Raw genomic sequence first — 21,440 nt, 5'->3', positions numbered from 1 at the left:
CCACATTACAAAACTGCGAGCAAACAAATGATTCTTTTTGTCATTTTTTTTTTTTTTTTTTTTTTCTGGTTTTATTTTTTATTTTTTTTTTTCTTCCAATTTTATTTTATTTTTAAACTTTACATAATTGTATTAGTTTTGCCAAATATCAAAGTGAATCCGCCACAGGTATACATGTGTTCCCCATCCCGAACCCTCCTCCCTCCTCCCTCCCCATACCATCCCCCTGGGCCGTCCCAGTATTTAAGCCACAAAGTTTTGGAGTGGTTTGTTTTCTGGTGACAGATAACCAAAATATTCATCAGCCTTCTGGAAATGAGCATGATCTCCACTTTCCAAATGAAGAAACTGAGGGCTCAGAAGTGGTAGGTCACTTTCTTATGCTCACAGAGCAAGTAAATGTTGGGTTTAGGCTAAACTCTCAGTGTCCATATGCTTTCCACATCACTTCATTCACTGATTTCTTGATTGTGCAATAAGCTCCATTCTGAGGTTATCTTTCTCCATGGTGATTAGTCTAGGACTACATTACAGTTGCTGCCTATCAGTGGTCTTGGGAGGCTACAGAGGTTTGAGGAAAGAGACACGGAGAGAGCTGTGTTGTAATCCTAGACTAATTGTGTTCATCTGGATTCTTTACAGAGAAAGAGAATTACGAAGGGGTGTGTGTGTGTGTATGGAGAGAGAGAGGTTTATTTTAAGGAACTAGCTCATGCAATTATGGAAGCTGTTAAAGTTAAAATCTGCAGAGTGGGCCTACAGACTGAAGACCCAAGGAAGAACCAATACTGCAGTTTGAGTTCAAAGGCCTTCTCCTGGTGGAATTCTCTCTGGCTCAGAAGAGGTTGAAAGTTAAAGTTGCTCAGTCATCTCTGACTCTTTGCAACCCCATGGACTGTAGCCTGTGAGGCTCCTCTGTCCATGGGATTTGTCAGGCAAGAATACCCGGGTGGGTTGCCATTTCCTTCTCCAGGGGATCTTCCTGACCCAGGGATTGAACTTATGTCTCCCATGCTGCAGGCAGACTCTTTACCATCTAAGCTACCAGGGAAGTGCCCCAGAAGAGGTTAGTCTTTTCTTCTACTGAAGTACTGAGTAGATGAGGCCCACCCACATTATGGAGGGTAACCTGCCTTAAAGTCCACCAGTTAAGATGTTAATGTCATCCGAAAGCACCATCACAAAAACAGCCAGAGTAATGTTTGACGAAATATCTTGACGCTGGCCCAGCCAAGTTGGCACATAAAATCAAACATCACACTAGTTTTTCTGAAGGTGTCAGGACTTGGATCAGTCATTTAATTTTTTTGAACCTCAGTTCTTTCCTTCGTGTGATGGGCATAGTCATGCTTTCTTCACAGAGTTTTATGACTAAACGGGGTAAAGTGTATTCAGCACTCAGTACACTGTAGGGCACTTGGTTAGTTTATGTGGTGATGGGCACTGCAGGCTATGTGAACACAGTACTTTTATACTCCACTTTTAAAAATTGTTTCAGAAAGGAAATACTGCTGTGAGGTATTTTCTTGCTTTGTTTCACAAGGCTCTTTTGGTAGAGAAAGGCAGTGTGAACACACCAGGAAATGACCTTAAATGCATAGCTTACATTACATTGCAAAGTTATTGTGGTCTCTTTTCATAAAGTGGGTTAAATAACATATTATTTTTTTCTTCAAACCTCTCTTTGAAGATGAAAAATGCCTCCTTCATTCAAATTGCTTTCCACTTCAAAATGTGTGACTGTAAATCCCTGATTGCCATAGCAACTCCAGCCTTCCAGAACATTCTATATCCTGGTCTCTAATTTCCTCCTTTCTGAGACTGTACATTGACTAGGGCTGCCTTTCACTGAGTCAGATCCTCACCTGCCATATCTGACCTCCTAATCTGGGTCTCCACTAGGTCCTCTTGTGCCCCAGTGACATCCTCCATACACAAAGTGAGACTTGCAATTCCTAAGACTTAATCCTTAGAGATTAAAGCTTTGATCTCTGCAAAAATGAAAATCCCCAGGAACTCTGGCAGGATGAAGGAGCACAGAGAAGTTTACTTTAACACTATTGATGTGGGGTGTGTGTGTGTGTACGCAATAGAAAAAAAGTGGTGTCCATGCATAAGAAAAAGGGAAGAAATTATCCCAAACATAAAGACAGACTTGCATGACTTGAAAATCTTACTTAAAGTTGGCTCTTCACTGAGCCTAGAGACCTAATGGGGGGCCTTTTGTTCCAGCTTCTTGGTAAATCCTGGGAGGCAGGCACTGCCACATAGAAACCAAATACTGTGCACATTCTTTTAACATGGGAGGGGCAGCCTCAAAGGTGCTAAAGGAGTGCTCATTATTGAAAGAGTAAATTCCTTATTGAATAGGACTTCCACTGACCTAATAGTTTATGTGTAGTTGAACCCTTCACTCTCTAAGCAAAAAAAAAAAAATAAAATCACAGGGAAGAGTATAGCTTCAGTCTCACACTGAGCCCTAACAGAGGGATGCATTTACTCTGTCTGGGTGTCTTCTAGCTGCAAGGAGGAAGCCTTTTCCTGGAGAGCCTCATGATGGTCAGCAAAAAAGGTGTATTAATACCTAAAATTCATGTAGCTCTTCAGACATTAATTCAATTGTCGCAGTTGATTCTCATACCAATCCTACAAAGGAGGAAGGGCAGAAGTGCTGGTTAATTTCACTTTCAGAAATCCTAAGTACCTTGCCCAAACCCAAGACTGCTAGACCCAGAATACGAAAGTAACCAGTGTTTGTTCTGCTTTTCTCATAATAACTTGAACAGGGGACAGAGGTTGCAAATGGAAAGTCAACTGAAAATGAGGAGTAAGCATTTCATTGAAAATCTTTGCTCTGAATAGAGAAAGAAAAACTTATAGTCCCTCAGATACCACTGTGGCGATGGAATGATTGCACAGCAGGCCTGAGGATTTATTGGGATGTTTTCTTAACTTCAGTAGTAGTCATAGAGGCACATATTTAAAAATAATAATGATATATCATTTTATATGATTAGATTGGCAAATTTTTAAATTTGATAATACAAAATATTGACAAGAATGATAATCCTTAAGAACTGTTATACACTGCCAGTAGAAGTGTAAATAGATTTGACTACTCCGGAGAACAATTTTACAATATATAACAGAGTTGAAAACATATGTGCCCTGTGATCTAGCAAATTCATTCCTAAGTGTTTTCTCTAGATAAAAAATGTCTATATATGTGTTAGAGGTGACATTTTATAAAACTGATCATTGTAGCACTATTTATAGTGGTTGAAGTTGCATATTAAAACTGGAACAAACCTATGACCATTCACTTTTTATTTATTCATTTTTTTCATTTATTCATCTACCCATCCATCACCATCCATCCATCCATCCATCATCCCTTCACTTATGAGCATGTGCCTGTATGTGTGTATATATGCATACTATGTGCCAGGCATGATTCTAGGTGCTGGACATGTAGCAATGTACAAGCTAATAGAAGACCTTGTTTTCATTTATATCTTGCTGGGAACAAGCAATAAACAAGGAAACATATATAATTTTTGTAAGGAAAAGTGCTATGAAGCATAATTAAGAAGAGCAGAATCTAGAGAGTTATCTCAGTTGGAGAGAGACATCTTTAGACGCACTGATCAGTTTGGGAAGTCTCTTTCGAAGGGCAATGTTTAAGTAGATTATGTGGCTACACCTGACGGTGGCGGGGGGGAGCATGAATAAAAGAGAATCATTTGAATGCCTGGTAGTGAAATCCACAGGCACAGGGGTTCTGAGGTGGAAACATGTTTGGTAATTTCTAAAACTCAGATGTGTAGATGAAAATCAGAGATTCAAGAAGCATGGAGAATTTTTAAAAAGTTAAGAGCAATTCAACTTATTGATGGCAGCAAGGGATTTGTAAATAAGGTTTCCAACTCAGTTCAGTAAGCAATGCAAGATAATAGGAAAAAAAATGTGATCTAGGTAAGTTATCATGGAAATGAGCCAAGAATATCAGTGTTAACTGACATTTAATAACTGCTTAAAATTTAAGCACTGTGCCAATCATTTTTTACATATCAATTCACTTAACTGTTTACAATAAATTTAATTGCTGTACAAAAAATTTTCTAATGTGGGTACTAGTACCATTGATTTACAGTTGAAAAATTAAGGTTTGAAATGTTTAAGAAGCCAGTCCAACATGACCGGGTTTATGCTGCTACTGCTGCTAAGTCGCTTCAGTCGTGTCCGACTCTGTGTGACCCCATAGACAGCAGCCCACCAGGCTCTGCCATCCCTGGGATTCTCCAGGCAAGAACACTGGAGTGGGTTGCCATTTTCTTCTCCAATGCATGAAAGGGAAAAGTGAAAGTGAAGTCGCTCAGTCGTGTCCGACTCCCAGCGACCCCATGGACTGCAGCCTACCAGGCTCCTCCGTCCATGGGATTTTCCAGGCAAGAGTACTGGAGTGGGGTGCCATTGCCTTCTCCAATGACCAGGTTAGCAAACAGCAAAGGCAGGATTTGAAGCCAACTCTCCCTTTATTTTAGGCTTATGACCACTCCATCAAAAACCCAGGATCCTGGTGTTAGAAGACCTCCTTTCTCTCTTGGCAAGCCAGAAATAAAGACTGAAGAATAGTCTCTGTTTAAAGTAAAGTAAAAGTAAAGTATGTAGCTCAGTTGTGTCTGACTCTTTGAGACCCCATGGATTGTAGCCTACCAGGCTCCTCCCTCCATGGGATTCTCCAGGCAAGAATACTGGAGTGGGTTGCCATTTCCTTCTCCAACAGCAATTCTGACTTCCATTTCTCCAGCGGTCATGCTCCCAGCCTATCTCCTTAAGCTGATTATCTTAGATTCCTGGTTCAAGGCCAGAACACAGAGTTGAAAGGTACCTTTCTTTGTAGTCTAAAGCAGTGTTCACAGGGCTATCACTCTGAGAGTGGCTGAGAGTTTGCCCTGTCTTTCCCCAATCTATTTTACCACAAACTCAGAGATTGTCCTTTGTATGTCTCTGAAGAGAAACATCTGACCCTGACAGGCAGTCCTCGACCATTGGGCAGGGAGGACAAGAACGACAAATCAGTTTCACTTCACATGTTCACTCTAATCACTGGGTAGCAGCTGAATGGAGAAATGAGTTGAGAAAGATTCTGAGTTGCAGGGAAAGCTGTCAGCCAATAGAACCTGTGGGGCAAGCCGAGTTAATGAACACAACTTCTGACCTAAGTTAATGAACACAAATTATGACCACAACAGCAGAAAAAGGCTTGGGATACCTCATATTAGATGGTCTTAAACATGCACTTCAGTATTACCCTTTTAAATTCAGAACTCAATTTTGCTCCTGTTGCAGTCTCATCCTCTACAACCCAAACCCCTCCCAAAAACCTCTTCAAACTTTCTTCACAGGTAGATTTTATCCAAATCCTATCTCTTTCCCCCTTGATTACTGTTTTCTTCATTTGTACATGGCTCCTCTTGTTATAATATAATGGCAAGGGGCTCTGTTGCCTAGGAAACCTGGCAATACATCTGTCCTGGCTCATCTTTGCTGGGACTTGTCCATACTTGGAGGGGACTCTTAAAGTGCTCTTGATTCAGTCTGCTTTTAAGGGTGCAAGAGTGGGAACAGTGAAGACTCTTTCTTCTCTGTACAATGAACAAGAACTATCTCATCCATCAGGCCACATTCACCATAATTTTCAGTGGTGTGTCTTTTTTACTTTTAATACTAGAGAAGGAAATGGCAATCCACTCCAGTATTCTTGCCTGAAAAATCCCATGGACAGAGGAACCTAGTAGGCTACAGTCCACGGGGTCACAAAGAGTTGGACACAACTGAGCGACTTCACTTTCTACCTCAATATAAAATGAAAAGTTTTACAAGACCTTGTATTATTTATATAAGCCCCTACCTATCCACTGTGGATTATAATTTCACAACCTGAACTATATATTTTAATGCTTTTTTTAATTTCTACTTTCTAAATCTGATAGAATTCTCACCTCAGAATGTAAACTTCACAGGTCATATCTGAATTAGATGCCAGATTTGAAAAGTCCTTAAAGATTAACCACCATTACATTTTTTTAAATAAGGGAAGAAACTAAGGAACAAAAAGGTAAGGACCAGTTCCTAGGAGGTGTACTAATGATGGTTTAGTCACTCAGTAACATCTGACTCTTGCGACCCCCATGGACTGCAGCCCACTGGGCTTCTCTGTTCATGAGATTTCCCAGACGAGAATACTGGAGTGGGCTACCATTTCCTTCTCCAGGGGAATCTTCCCAACCCAGGAATTGAACCTGGGTCTCCTGCATTGCAGGTGGATTCTTTACCGACTGAGCTATAAGGGAAGCTCCAGGAGGTATATTTAGGCCATCAGAGGACTAGTAAATTTATTAATTCATTTGTTCTTTCAGTCATTCAGAATATATATTCACTATGTGCCAATCACTGTTCTAGACATTAGAAATTAAGCAATAAAAATAAATAAACAAAAGTTCTGATTCTCAAGGAATAACTTAATGAAAACAATCCAGAAACATAATCAGGAATCAGATCTTACAAGGCTCAGAACTACTCTAACCAATGTAACGGTCTGAATATCCACACTTGCATTCAGAGACCAAAATCGAGGTTATAAGACTTGAAATGAAGAGTTATGGTCTTAGTCTCATTTGAGTCAATAACTAGCTAGATTAGACAATTTTCTTGATCCCTCTGGTCTCACCCATAAAACAGCATATAGGTTGAGATAGTCTTTAACTCTGACTGTAAATGCAAAGAATAAGAATTTCAATCAGAAGCACATGAAAAAACCTTAAATAATAGAGTTGTCCGAGCTCCTGGAAACTGACTAAATCATAACTTCTACCTATGGGTCTCAGTAGAGGGAAGGACTTCTGATGAATTTTTGACTCCAGGTTTTGATCATTAAGTGCCCCTTGACTGCTTCTTATTCTAGCCATCTGTTTTTTTTTTTTAATGACTCCCTAGCATTAACCGTCATGAAAATTAAAAAATGATAATAATTTGAAAATTTTTGGGAGAAGTTTGTATGTTCTGTAGACATGGTAAAAAATAGTCAACAGATTTTATACTTGTTTAATTAATCAATTACTATTCTATAGCCATGGTAAAAGCAATCATGATAGCTGATTTTATACCTGTGTAATCAATCAACAGTTCACTTCAGCTTCCTAAAACCAAATAGCCATGAATAACTCCTTATATCTGAAAGCCAGACAAATTGGTATTGCTGTTAGCATAACTGATGCCATCTTGGGCCCTTACAGTTTCTCCTGTCCTTTAGTTGACCCTACTGAGGATTGTACTGTATGATAAATCTCTTCTGTGTCATCAAGAGCTTTGTAGTTAATAGATATTGCTTAATAATTGCCAGGATTAAGTGGCCTCTATGCTCTGCTGATCCCCAAACAATAATGAAAACCTTTGCTGATGTATTTTTTCCTGGCTCCCAGGAGATTAGTAATCCATCCATGAACTGTGACTTAGGAATGTAAGGAAGACCTTACACCCTTCCAAACACCTACCCCCATACTGCTGCTGCTGCTAAGTCGCTTCAGTCATGTCCGACTCTGTGCGACCCCATAGATGGCAGCCCACCAGGCTCCCCTGTCCCCGGGATTCTCCAGGCAAGAACACTGGAGTGGGTTGCCGTTTCCTTCTCCAATGCATGAAAGTGAAAAGTGAAAGTGAAGTCGCTGAGTCTTGTCCGACCCTTATCGATCCCATGGACTTCAGCCTTCCAGGCTCCTCCATCCACGGAATTTTCCAGGCAAGAGTACTGGAGTGGGGTGCCATTGCCTTCTCTGACCCCCATACCCCAGGCTAATTATAAATCTGTCATATATATATATATATATATATGTATATACACACACACATATGTCATATATATTATATATTTATATATATATGTCATATATATTATATATATATAATGTATGTACATACATGTGTATATGTTTTGTAAGTGGGTGAATGACTGAAGTTCTTTTGTCCTGGAAGGTCTGTGTTTGTTGCATGTAAAAGAATTTGCTCCACAAACAACAGATGAGGGCACAGGTTTGACCAGTTTCCAAACCATCTTGCCAATTCATGAAAGTAGGTCATATTGTTTAGTTTATATTCCAAGGTTCACACTTGCTGTATTTTTGATCACACAGTCCATTCCTAGCTACTATCTGATTAGAAAACCCAAAACATTATTGATAAATACACATTCTTGGTCAATTTTAGAGGCCTTTTGTTTTATTTGTCATGAGTTTGTCTATAGCAAAGCTATAACCTGCTCCTGGCAGACGAGCTCCTTTCCTATAAATTCTCACTGTAACAATAATTTTTGTGCTTATCTTGATGCATAGCAAAATTGCTTTTACTTTGAATAACAATGGCTATTTTGTGGGACTTTTACATGTCAAAATGTAGGGGAGCTTCAGAAAAAAAATATAAAGCAAAGATCAAACATTCAGTAGTCATCTTTTTAACTTACATGCTAAAAAATCTTCAAATAAATAAAATTCTGACTTCAAGAAAATCTCTTATAAAGGCTCTCTTCTTCACGCCTGTTCAACCATTTGAAATCTATACTTCCTGCATCTCTCTTTATCTTGTCTTATCCTCTAATTCTTTCTGCTCCTTCTTTGATCTCCTGAGCTACCTTTTGCGAGAGTTGTTCTCAGGAAAGGAACAATCACATTGGACACAATATCTTTTAAATGCCTAAATCAGAAATCAATATACAAAAGCTGCATTTAAACCAATGTAGAGAAAAGTTGAGAACCATAATTAAAATTTTTCCTAGGCCTCTAGAAATTATACAGAAATTATACTCCTATAGAATTCAGGATTTTGCAAGAAAGTAATTGTCCTGAATGGTCACACATGCGTGAGTGCTAAGTCATAGCTGTTCGAATTTGTTCACTAAATTATTATCTCTTTAGTCAGGAGAGACTGTTAAAAGGAGTAAAGAGGGAAAGCTCAGGAGATAATTTAAATAGCCCTGTTATACATATTTTTTTAAATGACCCTGACAAGGAATAAATAAATAAAAGGAAATATACTACATAAAGGCAATTTAATAAGCTTTTCTCTTAGAAGTAGATGGCATAAAGATTCAAAATTATAAGCTAAATAAAGATAAATATAGTAGTGTTTAAAAAATAGTCTTTAAAACTCCCAGATAGTATTTTGGGTAGAGACAACAGTTTAAGAGAAGTTTATCTTCTCTTTCACAAATAAGCTCAGACCTGAATTAAGAAATTTTATCAAAAAAATGAAATGGATAATTTCAATTTGGTTGTAACCGAACTTTTACATGACTATTAGAACGTAAATGGGCTAGAAATCAAAACAAACTTGAAAGATACAACTTACCTTACAAATGGTATTTCTAGGTAAATTATACTACAGAATAATTATCATTGAAAGTCCTAGGACAATGTCCTGGATATGATTAATGTTTCTATATTATGTGTGTTTGAAGAAAAATACTTAGTTATAATATCAGAATTCTTATGGGCAAGACATTCATGTACAGAGATAGAATAATTAGTACCGAGCACATAAGAATCCAGATCATTTTTTTCTCAGATAATCATAAATTTCTGATTCATCTTTAATACTATACTAGACCATATTCTAAAGCTATTAACTCAATCACATAAGAGATGCAGGTTCAATCCCTGGGTTGGGAAGATCCCTGGGAAAAGGAAATGGCAACCCAATACAATATTCTTGCCTAGAGAATCCCGTGGACAGAGGAGCCTGGCAGGCTATGGTCCATAGGGTCGAAAAGAGTTGATAGGCAATAACTAGCTCAGTCTCTCTTATAGAAGCTGATCCTTCATGGGAAACCCAGTTAATTCAAACTGATGAACAATGATCCTTTCTAGACATATCAGATTGTTAGAAACAAAAAGGTAAATATATTCTCTGATAGCCAATACAAGTTTGGAATAGTTTAACTGACTTGGAATAATGTTCAAATTAAGATGCTTCTGTCCTGTACTCTCCCCACCCCTAAAATAAGATTTCTATCCTAAATGTGGAGGCTCATAGTTAAAGAGATACTGTTTCAAATACATTAAGTGCTTTACCACATCATGATGCTAAATATGCTTCTTTAATACAGTCCTTACTTGTGGAACATTTGTAATACAAAGACAACTCCATGGAAAAGTTAAAGGATTTCACTAGAGACACAAATTTTGGCCCAAATTCTAAAAGAAACACTGGAAACAAAATGGGTTTTAAGATCCATGAATATAATGGCTGCTTTCTAACACTAAATAAAACCACAAATGGACATTTGAAAAAAATCTTCTAGGAGATATCAGACAGTAGGGAAAATTGTTCACAATTTAAAATTCCAATGGGGAACTTTTCTAGAAGTTGTGGTTAATCCATATTATTTCTGTAACTAAAAACTGTAAAGGTTAGATATGGGTGTAATCATGATCAAAAAAAAAAAACTCAGCATTTCCAAATGGATTTTATACAACTGCCTCCTCTAGCTACAGCTTTATACTTTCTTGAACATTTGCATGCATGCATGCTCAGTCTCTACAGTCGTCTGACTCTTCGGGACCCCATAGACTGTAGCCCTCCAGCTCCTCTGCCCATGGGATTCTCCAGGCACGAATACTGGAGTGGGTTGCCATGCTCTCCTCCAGGGGATCTTCCCCACACAGGAATCGAACCCGTATCTCCTGCATGGCAGGCAGATTCTTTACTGGTGAGACACAGGGGCAGCCCTCTTGAACATATATTTCATGCCAGTGTTTACTTTCTGGATGGGATAAAATGCTCTACTGTTAAGTCATATCACTCACAGTGGCTAACAAACAAACAAACAACAAAAAAAACTATTGAACTTTGTGTTCCTTACATAGGATGTAACAGCTTACAAAGATGGGGATGGAGCAACACAGCGGTGACAGATACTTGTGAATTAGAGATAGCTTTGCCCCTTGCTCTGAAACATCACTGTTTATCATCTCTAAAACTTGGAAAACATAGAAAAAGTCCCCCTAGAAGTGCAAATTTGCAACAACCAGAGACTATAAACTAAGGTTCTAGGTGGCTCAATGATAAGGAATCCTCCTGCCAATGTAGGAGACACAGGAGACATGGGTTAGATCCCTGGGACAGGAAGATCCCCTGGAGTAGGAAATAAAAACCCACTTCAGTATTCTTGCCAGGAAATTCCATGGACAGAAGAGCCTAGCAGACTACAGTCCATGGGGTCATGAAGAGTCAGACATGACTGAGCAGGAGTATCAGAAACTAAGGTTCTAGGTGAACCACCAGAAACAACTGATCCATGAAAGTCCAATAGCTAAAACTGGGTTAGTTCTATGAACAAACTGATGATCTTCCATTTAAATAATTAGTAAAAAAGAATATCTTAGATGGTTGAACAGACTGATTCCAAATAGGAAAAGGAGTTCGTCAAGGCTGTATATTGTCACCCTGTTTATTTAACTTATATGCAGAGTACATCATGAGAAACTCTGGACTGGAAGAAACACAAACTGGAATCAAGATTGCCGGGAGAAATATCAATAACCTCAGATATGCAGATGACACCACCCTTATGGCAGAAAGTGAAGAAGAACTCAAAAGCCTCTTGATGAAAGTGAAAGTGGAGAGTGAAAAAGTTGGCTTAAAGCTCAACATTCAGAAAACAAAGATCATGGCATCTGGTCCCACCACTTCATGGGAAATAGATGGGGAAACAGTGGAAACAGTGTCAGACTTTATTTTTGGGGGCTCCGAAATCACTACAGATTGTGACTGCAGCCATGAAATTAAAAGATTCTTACTCCTTGGAAGGAAAGTTATGACAAACCTAGATAGCATATTCAAAAGCAGAGACATTACTTTGCCAACAAAGGTCCGTCTAGTCAAGGCTATGGTTTTTCCTGTGGTCATGTATGGATGTGAAAGTTGGACTGTGAAGAAGGCTAAGCGCCGAAGAATTGATGCCTTTGAACTGTGGTGTTGGAGAAGACTCTTGAGAGTCCCTTGGACTGTAAGGAGATCCAACCAGTCCATTCTGAAGGAGATCAGCCCTGGGATTTCTTTGGAAGGAATGATGCTAAAGCTGAAACTACAGTACTTTGGCCACCGCATGCGAAGAGTTGACTCATTGGAAAAGACTCTGATGCTGGGAGGGATTGGGGGCAAGAGGAGAAGGGGATGACAGAGGATGAGATGGCTGGATGGCATCACTGACTTGATGGACGTGAGTCTGAGTGAACTCCGGGAGTTGGTGATGGACAGGGAGCCCTGGCATGCTGTGATTCATGGGGTCGCAAAGAGTCGAACATGACTGAGTGACTGATCTGATCTGATCTGAGATGGTTGAAATCACTGTAACACTCTACATACTTTTTGTTCATTATGTTTTTGGTTATATTTATCCTATTGACTGGCTTCAGTTTATGCCCTTCCAACTTAGAACTACCAAGAATAAAATCAGGAACTTGAACAGACTTATTTTCTTTATAAAACCTGTAAATCTTAAATTGTGGTTCCTGGGTGCCTTTTAATCCCTTCTCATAGTTAAACTTGATTGTCTTAGAGTTTTTTGATGTCTGTTTTCTCAAGTCTTAAGTTCTTAAACATAGTCACTGTCCATATAAATGACTCAAAAATTTATTAAAAAACAAAATCATACTGATCTCATTTGAATGAAAAATAATGCCTTTGTAAATGAAATCATATATGATCTGCTAAGTTGCTTCAGTCGTGTCTGACTCTGTGCAACCCCATAGACGACAGCCCACCAGGCTCCCCCATCCCTGGGATTCTCCAGGCAAGAACACTGGAGTGGGTTGCCATTTCCTTCCCCAGTGCATGAAAGTGAAAAGTCAAAGTGAAATCGCTCAATCGTGTCCGACTCTTAGTGACCCCATGGACTGCAGCCTACCAGGCTCCTCCATCCATGGGATTTTCCAGGCAAGAGTACTGGAGTGGGGTGCCATTGCCTTCTCCAAATATATATTATATATTGTGTACTATATTGAACATTTTTATAGCCCACAGTTCATAGTATGGTGCCTAAAAACTATTTATTGATGTGGTTCAAGTTAACAAAATACAATATTTTCCTCCAATCCAGAATATATATTGTTCTGAATAGGGTACTAATAAGTTCAGTTTAGAACACTTGATTGACACCCCCCCCCCAAAATGATTAATGAAAGCATCAGAGTTGAAAAAAAGAGAGTTGAAAAAAAATGGCTGTGAAGAATAGGAAAAACAAATGTCTTGGTTAACAGGTTTTGGTGGAAAAACTAAATAAGGGGAATATGTTTTTTTAAAATAATATTCCTAGAGAAGAAAATGATTTTTTAAATTTTTGAAGAGAAAATAAGCCATCAGAAAAAATATGATGACAGAGGTGCTATGGGAGAAAAAATTATATGGAAAATAAAAGGAACTAGAATAGATAAAATGATCATAAAAAAAACAAATGAGAGGAATCTATCTTCCTGATTTCAGAATTTATGTAACTACAATTATCAAGATTATGGTGTTGGTGAAGGTATAGACATATAGATCAGTGGAACAGAACAGATTCAGAAAACACTAGAAGTAGACTCACACAAATAAATCTAATTGAGTTTTTTATAAAGTTACAAAGGAAATTCAACAGAGGAAAATGTGCAGAATCTAAGCCTAGGCAAAGACTTCTTACACTAGACACCAAGAACACCATGCAGAAAAGGAAAAACTCATAATTTGGACTTCATGAAAATTAAAAACTTTTTCTCTGAAAAAGACAATGCAAAGAGGATAAAAAAAATAAGCTTCAGAGTGGGAGAAAATTTACAAATCACATATCTAACATGTGACTAATATCAAGAAGATTTCAAAACTCAACAGTTAAAAAAAAGAAGCAATCATTTAATTAAAATACGGGAAAACCCATAAAGGGACACTGATGCTGAGGCTGAAACTCCAGTACTTTGACCACCTCATGCGAAGAGTTGACTCATTGGAAAAGACTCTGATGCTGGGAGGGATTGGGGGCGGGAGGAGAAGGGGACGACAGAGGATGAGATGGCTGGATGGCATCACTGACTCGATGGACGTGAGTCTGAGTGAACTCCGGGAGTTGGTGATGGACAGGGAGGCCTGGCGTGTTGCGATTCATGGGGTTGCAAAGAGTCGGACACGACTCAGCGACTGAACTGAACTGAAAATGAATAAGATACATAGTACAAGCGGAAAATTTTAGCACATTAGAAATGCTTAATGTTATGAGTCATTAGGGAATTCCCTGGCGGTCTAATGGTTTGGTCATCAGAAAAATTTGAATTAAAATCACAGTAAGATGTTACTATATAACCTATCAAAATGACAAACTTAAAAAAAAAAGTGACAATGCTAACTTCTGGTGAGGATGCAGAAAAACGGACTCACTCATACATTGCTAGTAGAAATACAGAATGGCTTAGCCAGTCTGGAAAACAGCTTGACAGTTTTTAAAAACTAAAAATGTAACTATCATGTGATCCAGTAATTGCATTTACCCCAAAGAAAAACACACACAAGAAACACAAAACCTGTACAAAAATGTTCATCACAGTTTTATTCAAAATAGCCAAAAACTGGGAACAACCCAGATGTCCTTCAGTGTCTGAGTGGTTGAACCATCTGTAGTATATCCATACCACGAAATACCATTCAGCAATAAAAAGCAACAAATTATTGATACATGCAAAAACCTGGATGAATCTCCAGAGAATCATGCTGAGTGGGAAAAAAGCCAATCCTATAAGTTTACATACTATATGATTCCATTTATATAACATTCTTGAAATGACAAAAGAGGACAGATTAGTGGTTGCTAGTTGTTAAATCAGGGAGTGTGGCCTAAGAGAAATCAAAGTGACTATAAAAAGAAAATATTAGGGAAGCTTTTAAAGACAGAAGCGTTCTATATCTTGGTGGTACCAGTGTCAATAGCCTAATTTGATATTCTACAATAGTTTTGAAAGATGTTACCATTAAGGGGAGAGTTGGACTATAAAGAAAGCAGAGTGCCAAAGAATTGATGCTTTTGAACTGTGGTGTTGGAGACAAATCTTCAGAGTCCCTTGGACTGCAAGGAGATCCAACCAGTCCATCCTAAAGGAAATCAGTCCTGAATATTCATTGGAAGGACTGATTCTGAAGCTGAAACTCCAATATTTGGCCACCTGATGCAAAGAACAGACTCATTGGAAAAGACCCTGATGCTGGGAAAGATTGAAGGCGGAAGGAGAAGGGGACAACAGAGGATGAGATGGTTGGATGTCATCACTGACACAATGGACATGAGTTTGAGTAAGGTCTGGGAGTTGGTGATGGACAGGGAAGCCTGGTATGCTGCAGTCCATGGTGTCGCAAAGAGTTGAACACGACTGAGTGACTGAACTGAACTGAACCATTAAGGGGAATTGGTTAATGGGTACAAGGGATTTCTCTGCACTGTTTCTTACAAATGCCTATGAATTTATAATGATCTCAAAAGTACAGTTTTATTTTTTAAAAAAATCAAAGAACATTCATTGCTTTCCAAGCAATTGTTTCATTTTAGAAATACTGTGATCAAGAATGGTTTATAATAAAAATATTTTTCTGGTTGTCGTTCAACCAGAAAGTTTAAGAAGCCAGAATACTTCATTACTCTCAGTCAGTATAACCAAAAGCAAGGACATTCATGTCAGCGCACACCGAGGTTCATATTCCAGACTTCCAGGTAGTGCTATCGGTAAAGAACCTGCTTGCCAATGCAAGAGACCAGGGTTTGATCCCTGGTTTGGGAAGATCCCTTGGAGGAGGGCATAGCAATGCAGTCCAGTATTCTTGTCTGGAGAATCCCATGGACAGAGGAGCCTGTCGGGCTACAGTTCACAGGGTCATGAGGAGTCGGACACGACTGAAGCGACTTAGCACACATGCAGCTTCATGTTCCACGTCGATTTTGTACCTGGTCTCTGAGAGCGGGATGTCTTGTTCTTGAAGCAGAGATAATAAGATCTATTTCACTGAACTGTTACAAGAACTACATGAGATGAAATATGCAAAGCACAGAGAACATTGCCTAGTAAATTATAGGGGTTCAACAAATGTTAGTTCCTGTCTCTTTCCCTGTCTAAGTAATGGGAACTCTTACTTTATTTGCACATAAAATCAAATACAGAAAGGAGAGAAATGTCAGTCTATATCTGCAGTGCAAATTGTTTTGGGAAAAGAAAATTAAGATAAGTTCCTAGAATGAAAAATAATCTTCCCAACAGAGTTCAAAGAGACTGAGGAATGGTCTCTTGGGGAAAGCTTTCACTAAACAGGAAAACATGAAACAGAGGAGCAGCCATGCCCTGGGAGGGTAACAGGCAATTTGACCTATTATGTGTTTACTACATCAAGTTTATTTGTCGTCCTGATTACAAGCCACTCACCGTGACATGGATAAGGGGACGATTGCCTACTTCACAGCCATTTCTTCAAAGTTCTTTTATTGCTGACTGGCCCTGACACAATGTTTCACACACTGATAAACTAAGCTCTTTTGACCTACAGCCGTCCCTAAGATGGGAGGATATTGAAGAATATATATATATATATATATATATATATATATATATATATATATATATTGAGGCAATGTGGTGGGGGAAAATATAAGATACATGTAAGGTGCAATAAAAGAAAGGTGAAGTAGGAACATCAGAAAATTAATTTTCTGCCTCCAAGTATTATTGGATAGTAGCTCAGCAAACCACCTGGGACAGGTTAGGAGCTCAACATGGGAAATAGGTGAGTTGAGTAGAAAGAAACAACAAGATGAGTAACAGAAAGATGTCTGAACAGGCGAAGATCTTATTAACCCCTGGATGCCTTGTTTGCCTGTTTCTACAATGTCGAAAATTTTGCTGCCTGCTAAAGCAGACTCAGACTAATTAACTTACCCAGAAAGCTCATCTGCATTTTAATGGGAGAAGCAGGCATCTGATCCTAGCACTGGAAACTTTCTACAGCATGTGTATGGGCTGCCCTGTTGATTTATGGAGGTAGCATTCCTAGATCCTGCCTTTTCTGTGTGTTTATTAGAACTGATTGGGCAAAATTAGATTTCAAACCGGATTAAGACTTCAAGAAAATGTTGCTTTCAAATTTTTCTTCTGAAAATCAGAAAGAAATGCCTGTAGATACAAGATATTTTATCATTGTAAATAATCAACCTCATATACTTATATTAGCACATTACAATTTACAAGGCACTTCTCCACAAGTAATCTCTTTAGATCCATGTAAAATTCTTTAAACTAGGAAGGGCATATGTTATCACACATATAATCATCTACAGATGAGAAAACTGGGTTTGAAGGAAAAGATTGCCTAATGTCGCCAAAGAACAAAGTCAAAGCTGGCTGTTCTGACCCCTTGTAATACTATTGTTATCCAACCAAAAGCCAAGAACACACTAGGCATTTTTGAAGCCTTGGCTTTTTTTCAGGAACCTTTGCATTTTCTTTCCCTGTGGTAGTGAAAGGCTAAAATGATATTAACTATGATGGCATTGCAATTTAGGAAGCACTTTGGAAAGTGTAGTGCAGTCATGGCCTCAGGTCTGCAAGAACTTTAATCTGGATTGGAAATAGGCATACAATCATTGAATCATTTATGGCTCTCAAAGGGGATATCTGAATATATGTTGAAATGAGAGCAGAGACAATAACTTTCAGTGAAATTCCAACTAATAACATGTCCTTATGAGCTAGAGAATAAGCAGCTTTTATGGTGAAGATCAGGCTTCCCTGGTAGCTCAGCTGGTAAAGAATCCACCTGCAATGCAGGAGACCCTGGTTTGATTCCTGGGTCAGGATGACCCTCTGGAGAAGGGATAAGCTACCCACTCTAATATTTATGGACTTCCCTGGCAGTTCAGATGGTAAAGAATCCGTCTGTAATAAAAGAGACCTGGGTTCAATCCCTGGGTTGGTAAGATTCCCTGAAGGAGGGCATGGGAACCCACTCCAGTGTTCTTGCCTGGAGAATCCCCATGGACAGAGGAGCCTGGTGGGCTACAGTTCATGGGGTTGCAAAGAGTTGGACATGACTGAGTGACAAGCAAAGCACAGCATAGCCTATGGTGAAGACCACTATAAGCAAAGACTGACAGGATTAACAGCATTTACAGGCAAAAGAGGAAAGGGAGGGGTGGGATATTGAATGAAAAAATAGCTTAAGCATAGACAGAATGAACCGTATGCTTTAGAGCTATATTAATTAGTATTAGATGTTGCAATGAGTACAACCTCTTGTATTGATTTAAGAGAGGAAGCTCTGAATAAGATTATTGGAGATCACATGTGTATCACTTTTTTTTTAAGGGAAAGGATTTAAGTTTTATCTGAAACATCAAAGATTTACAACCAAATAAATAGCTGAAGGAAAATTATTAAATATACCACATATTATATTTATCAATTTAGATAATAAATTTAAGGTCATTACTTAAATTTCCTACTTTGAAAAATCTATAATTTTTAAAAAATTTTAATCATTATTGGAATATAATTGTTTTACCTTTTTATACAGTTCATGGGGTATTCACAGCAAGTGTACTGGAGTGGTTTGCCATTCCCTCCTCCAGTGGATGAGATAGTTGGATGGTATTACCAATTCAATGGACATGAACTTGGGCAAACTCCAGGAGATGGTGAGGGACAGGGAAGCCTGGCATGCTGCACTCCATGGGATTACAAAGAGTCAGACATGACTTGGTGACTGAACAACAACAACGATAGTTGGTTTACAGTGTTAGGTTAGTTTCAGGTGTACAGCAAGTGAATCAGTTATACAGACACATATATCCTCTCTTTAATCCTCTGTAATCACCTCTATGGGAAAATAATCTTAAAAAGTGTGCATCTCTTCTGAACAAGTTATGCCAGTTTCTCCATCTGTAAATGGAGATGATATAAGTACCAACTTCACAGTGTTTTAGGAGAACTGAATAAGATATTTCATAAAAAGGTCTTTATTAGAATAGTACCTATACTAAACTGATATTTTTTAAATGATGCTATCTGTTTAAAAAAAATGTCAGTAGGTAGGGAGGTGGTTGAATTTGGAGTATAGATAAAATGACCATGTAATTTATCATTTAAATAATTTAGCCCTTGAAATGAAAGGAGATGCTGTTAATGGTTATGCCAGGGAACCAAGTATAAGGGAGGAATATTCAAGACAAACCAGAAGGGGTTGTGACTCTACATACAAGAAATCCTACTCAAATTTTTTTTCTTGTTTATTGAAACTTCCCAGGTGTATCGTAGACAAAATTCCACAATTAAATCACACTACATAAGCAAAGATATTGTAAGCAATTTCTGTAATATGATCCAAAGCTTTGAACTTTGAACCAAGAATGTCTAAGGTGAAAAAGATTTTAGATCACCTAATATTCTTTTCAAGTGGCTCAGTGGTAAACAATCCACCGGCCAATGCAGGAGACTCAGGAAACATGGGTTTGATCCCTGGGTAGGGAAGATCCACTGGTGAAGGAAATGGTGATTCACTCCAGTATTCTTGCCTGGGAAATCCCCTGGATAGAGGAGCCTGGCGAGCTACAGTCCTTGGGGTCTCAAAGAGTAGGACATGCCTTAGAAGTGACAGAGCACACATGCAAATGTTCCTTCTACATTTTCAGTTTCAGAAGGGGCCTCATGACATACGGGAGCTGATACCTGTGATTTTGTTAGGTAACACTGACACAAAGGACCTATAGCCAGAAGTGGACAGAGCTTTTGGAGTTCATCTCAGATTTCTAACTATTGTGAAAGTCTGAGGTTTATTCTACAGATGAGGAAACTGCTCCAGATTAACTAAGGCCCTTATTGAAGATTTCCTAACATCTGATTCAGAATTTTTTTTCTCACACATCAGCATTACCCAAAATATGCTCCATAGAACACTAGTCCTAAAAGATGTTCTGACAAAGAAGGAGGGAGGGAGGGGATGGGAGGAAACCAGGGTTGAGTAAGCTTAGGCAATGCTGCTTATTATATTACTCTTAGAAATCCAAAATTTACATTAAATACTCTGGCAAGTGCTTGAGTGAAAAACCAATTTATTTTTGTTCAAACCAGTATTTCCCAAATGTGTTTTATCACAAAACCATTCTATCACTCAACATAAATTAACATTCTGCAGAATTAGTGTTCCGATGATTCATGCTTTGCAAAAGACTATACAATACAATTTAGTATCTTGTGAAAAACCTCCAAACCAGTAAGAACAAGAAATAAATAGATCATTATAATATTTTGTCACTTTATATGGGTTTGTTTATGTGCAGTCATAAAATTGACATGACTCCAAATTCATTCTTTTAGTTAAGTAATGTATTAAACTTAAGACAATTGGATATACTTGACTGATCATTTCCTTATTATTGAAAAATATACTTTAACACTATCTAAAGCAATTTTAATATGATAAAATAATTTTATCTTAATTAAATATTTTATAACCTCAAAAAAGGAAGAAAACACTTTGATATTTATTTTTACCTATTGAGTGAGAAGGACTTTAAATTTTTTAAATCAGTAAAAGAATGCCTAAGAACATAGAGATTACCTTTAAAAATATTATATTTCAGCAAAAAATAAAGCCTGTTAAATAAATAGTAAAAAGGATTTATAGTTAAGTATAACAGCAAAAGACACCTATCTTAAGCATATAAATGACATGTAAATTTTAAAAAACATAAAAACAAACAACAACAAAACCCATTAAGAGAACAACAGAAAAAAAAGGACCAAGGATCTGAATGAAGAAAACAGAAATGGAATGAATAAAGGATGTACTTGACACATCCAGCTTTGCTATAGGCTAAACTTCTGAAAGTGAAAGAGGAGAGTAATAAAGTTGGCTTAAAGCTCAACACTCAGAAAATGAAGATCATGGCATCCGGTCCCATCACTTCATGGGAAATAGATGGGGAAACAGTGGAAACAGTGTCAGACTTTATTTTCTGGGGCTCCAAAATCACTGCAGATGGTGATTGCAGCCATGAAATTAAAAGATTCTTACTCCTTGGAAGGAAAGTTATGACCAACCTAGATAGCATATTCAAAAGCAGAGACATTACTTTGCCAACAAAGGTCCATCTAGTCAAGGCTATGGTTTTTCCTGTGGTCATGTATGGATGTGAGAGTTGGACTGTGAAGAAAGCTGAGTGCCGAAGAATTGATGCTTTTGAACTGTGGTGTTGGAGAAGACTCTTGAGAGTCCCTTAGACTGCAAGGAGGTCCAACCAGTCCATCCTAAAGGAGATCAGTCCTGGGTGATCCTTCTTTGGAAGGACTGATGCTAAAGCTGAAACTCCAATACTTTGGTCACCTCAT

The sequence above is a fragment of the Bos indicus genome, chromosome 14, assembly GCF_029378745.1.
Source record: "Bos indicus isolate NIAB-ARS_2022 breed Sahiwal x Tharparkar chromosome 14, NIAB-ARS_B.indTharparkar_mat_pri_1.0, whole genome shotgun sequence".
In the NCBI taxonomy this organism is placed as follows: domain Eukaryota; kingdom Metazoa; phylum Chordata; class Mammalia; order Artiodactyla; family Bovidae; genus Bos; species Bos indicus.
Note: the sequence above shows the minus strand (reverse complement) of the source record.